This window comes from Pholcus phalangioides, unplaced genomic scaffold (genome assembly GCF_987345545.1).
Source record: "Pholcus phalangioides strain wild (caught in Gottingen) unplaced genomic scaffold, Ppha-v1.0 ptg000024l_1, whole genome shotgun sequence".
Lineage (NCBI taxonomy): Eukaryota > Metazoa > Arthropoda > Arachnida > Araneae > Pholcidae > Pholcus > Pholcus phalangioides.
Genome location: NW_028301616.1, coordinates 21871019 through 21876876, shown reverse-complemented (window position 1 = coordinate 21876876; position 5858 = coordinate 21871019).

The following is a 5858-nucleotide window of genomic DNA, read 5'->3' as shown; positions in this document are numbered from 1 at the left end:
TGGCATCGGTTTAAGGAATTTTATTGATAGCACTAGATAAAATATGAATTAAAAGAGCTAATTAAGAAAGGATGCAGAATGAAGAATGTGAACGCAGAAGAAATGTGATCGGCAAAGTCTCGGTTGCGACAAGAAAAAAATTTATGACAAATAGAATGAAGGGATATGTTACCGCCCGAAATAAAATGTCTCTCCACAGAAAGCAAGCAAATTTCAACGCGATACTTACATAGCATGTAAATTCAAGCATTTGCCATTTTCCCTTCACAATGTGAAAAACAGATAACACAGCACAAGTATAATACCAAACAAAACAAACTCTGACAACATAAATGCGCTAGTACTACGGATATGCACACAAACACAGCACGTTCCTTCTTGTTCCAATTCGTTAGAAATCCCCCCTCCAGGAATGTTTACGAGGTACATGCGCAGTTTATAGTACCTCGAAATACATTTCCTTAGGTTTCTAATCAAAAGGAAAGGCTACAGTAGGCTAAACAACATAAGCATTTCATTCCAGATCAGTGTCGAAATGGGTTTTTCACAAATGAATCGTGGTTAGATCCATATTGGTTCTGAAAATGTAAATATAAGAATTTAATGTTATGGTAGAGAAAAGCAATTCATTAGAAATGTTCGTAAAGGTTCTACCGAAGAAAGTTTTAGAATCGGTTAAGTATTCAGAAGAATGGGAGTAATATTGGAGAACGAGAGAGTAAAGATTTTGTTTCCCAGAAAAAGCATGTATACTTTCTGAATCTATTCCATGCTCTTTACCCAAACTAGAATACAAGGTGTGTCAGTATGAAGACGACAGATCCAAGGAACAAAAAATGAAGACGCCGGTCACAGTTGAAGCAATCACTTAAGTGAATGATTGTAATGGGACACTGCTTCTCTCATACAGTATCTGTAAGTCACGATATCGTTCTTGGAAAAATGGTAACCAAACACACAAGCACTGTGTTGACCTGCAGTTTCTAGGGGTTCATTCACTCTTGGGGAACAAAAAAAAAACAGACTTGTTATAAGCGCCGATGATCCATCAACAGAGATTCTAGTTCACCGTCACACGGATTGAAAAATATCTACAAATTTTGTAAGTAGTTCTGCGATGAAGTAAATGGATCATCGCACTTGCATTTGACGCATCTTACATATCAAACATAATCTCTCAGCCTTCAAAAAAAAACAAAAAAAATCGAGAGTGCATCCCATACACACACCGAGATGAAATGACACAATTTTTAGAGAACAGAGGCCCACAGATAACTGAAATGAAAGGAAAAAAAAAAAAAATAAGCCATATTTTTCAACCGGTTTCTACCTTCACTTATAATATTTATTTGGAAACTGTTTCTCTGTACATACACGTGTATGCTTTTTTTTTTTTCTCCCCAGCATCGTGAGAAAGTGTAGACTCGTGTCTTTAAGTAATGGCTTCGGTGTTAACGAACGGATTTACGCAATAACTATAACACGTGCACGTGACATCATAGAAAAAGAGAAGACACTCATGTCGAAATAGTGCATACAACCTAAGAGAAGAATTTTAAAAGATACACTAACCCCGAAATATTATGTGTGTATGTGGAGATGCTGGCTTTTTTTTTTGTTTTGCTTCTCATTTTTGCAAACCGGGTATCAATGAACTGTGCTAATTGCTATGTGAAGCTATAAACTGCAGCACATTTTATAGAATGGGGGGAGAAGAACTGTAGAGAGTAGATTTCGTTCTATATAGGTATCAGGTATATACTGTATTAGGTATTTCTAACTTTTTTTGTGACATACTTGGGCCTGAGAATATAAAATACATTTAAGGGTATCCTTGAAGATATCTCGCGAAATCTTTGAGCGATCTTATGACCATCTTAAACAGAGATTCTTGGAGATCTTAACCAGGGGTTCACGGACTCCCGTGGGTCCATGGAGAGACATTGCGGGGGGAGGGGGGGGGGTTCCTAAAGCTTGCATGAGAGAACAATTAACACAATTGTTTTTACACTGCTATATACTGAATTTGTAAAGGAGTCCTACATCTTATTGGTACAAAGGGTCGGTGTTTTTGTGGTATCTCACTATTTTGTCATTCCGAGCAAAGATTAAAAAAAAAATTCCGTTGCCCACAATATTGCCACGGTAACCGTTAAAAAAAAGGGGAGGGGCTCAAGAAATACAAGAGAACTTCCAAAACAATAAAATAGTTTGCTAAATGGTCAGCGAGATATTTTTCAGAACAAAGTATAAATTAGAATTAATAACTATGGAAAATTGATAAAATAATAAAAATAAAAATTTAAACATTCAAGGTGAGTACTTAATTTCCCCAGTCGCATTTTACTGGCGAACCGTTGATCCTAGAGGCATACTTCCAATTAGAAAAATATCAAAATAACGTGTAGAACTCGGGTACTTCATGTTGCAAGGGGTTGTTACCCGGTTACATTCGGCTTTGAAGGGAGGGTAGTAGAAGATACTGTAAGTAAAAATGGTGTATGTAAGTACTGTATGTAAAAGTGGTGTAGTTAAGTACTGTATATAAAAGTGGTGTATGTAAGTACTGTATGTGAAAGAGATGTAAATTTTAAATACTTTTAAGGGATTTATGAACATTTTCACAAATACAAATTTTTGAATGATCGAGAATTTCTTTGAATTTAAAATTTTTCGAAAAACTATATCCAACTTAGAAGATATGACAGTTTATCAAAATTGCTCTATAAACATGTTGATGTATTAAAGCTTAAAGCGAGAGAAAAATACATGTTTTTACAATGTACTTCCTTGAATGATGGTTTTAAGATACGGTACGACTTTTTATATAATCGGACAACCCCTTAGCCGGGGAAAAAATACAGCGCGCTGAAATCGAACAAATGTTCATTTATCCTCCTTTATAGCAAGGCTTGAAAAATCAAACAAAGAAAAAAAAATTGGCAACAGCCAAATTTCTTAGCAGACATGCCTGGTTTTTTTGAAGTAAAACGGTCCTAAATTATGTTTTTCCGATTTTTCTTGCTCATTAAAACCTTACTGTGTTACAAGACACATTGCCATAAAATCAGAAACTATTGTGTCATCCTTGGACTCCAATTTAACAATCACGCGTAAAAAAATTTTATGCACCAACATTTAGTATTGTGTTTAGCGATTTTTTAGTCGCCATGGCGAACTGGCAGCTGAGATTTGTAAAGTCCTGATCTTATAGAGGAAATTTTTAATTAGTACGGAAATTCAATTTGATTGCTTCTTTCCCAATCAGGGCCTGTTCCTCATGAGTTCGGGTTCTGGGTAAATATGAATTTTTGGGGTCCCTTATACGTAGTCTTTTTTGGGGCAGAGGTTTATGCAGGGGAAAGGGGAATGTGGGCTGCACCTAAAGTGCAAAAAGCTGCCAATTTTGGACCCTGAGAATTTGTGGGCCCTGAGCACGTGCCCTGTTTGCCCATAAGAGAAACAGGCCCTAATCTCGATAACCCTTTGAAAAACAGCCAAGGGATTTGGAGTAATCCTAACTCCTCACTGAACATTTTATCTCAAGGATAAGAGAAATATAGGTCCAAGTAATTCTGACGACCCGAAATCCTTGCGAGCTAAGAGATCATCTTCATGGTGAAGCTAGTTCCCATTAAAAAGATGCCGTCCTAAATAACAAGTAAATAAACCATTCCTATCAAGAGGTATCTTCCTTAGTGGACATTTGAAGTGTTCTGGTTACTGGGTACTGTTTGAAATCCCTCCTCCCTGGAAGAGAGGGGGGATAAGTCTGGTGGTATCTCATAAGATACCTTGTAATAGGAGCCAAGGTCCAGGGATATAGAGGAACTGACTGGTTCTTAAGAATCTTTACTCCCCTTTCCCAAAAGAAAAAAAAATCTCCAGAGCCGTCACAACAAAACCTTATCCACGACGAACAGCAGGTGTAAACACGACATGTTTACTAGTCTGCACCAACAACCTTAACACACCCCCCTTTGGCACTCCTTCCAAGGATTTCAGACAGAAAAAAATACACGAAAAGGGTGAGTTATCCATTCCCTCGCCACCTAATACATATGAGAAGGCCTTATCTACACTGACTCCATATCCCCTTCTTATAAGGGGAGGGTTTTTTTTTTTTTTTTTGCTCCTTAGGGCTGTCCCTCTTTACTTTGGTCTACAGACCCACTGAACCCGTTGTCATAAAAACGGGGGTAAGAAAGGATTCTGCTAGCTGGAAGAAAAATGACTTCCTCCCTGTAACATAAACATTATCTAAGGGAAAAAAGGCTTAAAAGAATTAGCGCCGCTTGCAGGGAAGAAAACATTCGCGTAAGGAGAGACTGAGGGTGAAAAAAAAACGTTTTTGGGACCCCCATGACATACTGGACAGACGTAAACAGGAAGGAAACACATAATAAAATATCTTTTTCAAAGTCTGTGACTGGGGTTTCCTCTTTTGAAAAACCACAATCCCTACCTGGCTTATAAATAGTAACAGGCTATGCATAACCACGCTGTTGTGGTGTCCGTTTTCGAACTATGTAAATAGCAACCGTCTCTTGGATCATTTCCCACGCGCATATCGTGCATGTTACGGTCTCTCCTAGAGTGAAATATAAGACTATTCGGCCTTTTCATGCTCATGAATCGAAGCTGATTTACAATAACGTCAAAACATTTGTCATTATCGTTTCACAAGCACAGTACCACGCTGACGTGTTCAGTGCCAGTCCGTACCAAAGCGTAGTCGTTCGTTGTTATCGGCGTTGCTACTGGTACCGACCATTGATGTCAGATCAAAGATTATCAACGTGAAAGTTCTCTCAGAACTCTTGGCGGTTATGAGGCTGTTCCGCGAAACCAAATAAATTTTGAATATTTTTCAAAATAGATAGAGGGTATCCCATAAATTCCACGTAATTCTGTTGTTCAAGAAACCTCACTCCTAGTAAATAAGAATTTTTTTTAAAAAAAGGAAAAAAAAACATTACTTTTCCCACTTATTCGCGAATGTCCAGTAAAAGACGGGTCATATGGTCATCTCAATGAGTCTTAGATGAAATGTGGGAAATGATATTTATGGCATTTTTTACCGTCATGTGGAGTTGGTAGCGGCTTCTGGTTTAAAAATTTAATACAAAAGAAAAAGGGAAATCCAACAGATTTTAACATTGAGCAGAAGAATGATTTGAGAGAAAAAAAAGGAAATTCTTGAATTTTTTCTATGGCTAAAATATGTCTACAAACCGACGAGATCTGGCAGGGGAAAACTACTAAAATTACTGTTTATTATTGTTTAGTCATCTAAATGGTTCATCAAAATTCAAAATAAACAACTTATGCATCCGTAACAATATTTTTTTTATTTGCAAGCTCGCTGGGTTCTAGGATTTTTAAGGGTTCCGTAACGTTTGATTCTTCAAAATCTCCCCCCCCCCCCAAAAAAAAAAAATTCTTACGGGACCCCAAATGGGAATCTATGTGCTGGACCAACGTATCCCAAAATTAGCAATGTCAATTACTGAGGGATTAGTAAAAGCAGCTTGGGTAAAATAAAAGAGTCCGGCTCAAAATGGAGACCCACAGGAAAAATAATTGTAAAAAGAAGGGGCGGAAGGGTAAATAAATTCGGGAGGCTCTGTGGTCCTCGTCCCATTTTTCGGTCCTAAACAAATCATTTACTGCAACTGAGTTTCCTGTAGTTTCCCTCAAATAAACAAATCAACTCCTATCAAGATAAACTATTATCATGAACTCCACTTGCATATACAGTACTCTTCAAATTTTCATGGTAGGCTTTCACAAGATGATTAAGTAAACTCGTCATTTAAACGTTACAAGTCCGAAAAAATGGTCACGTAAATCAGAAA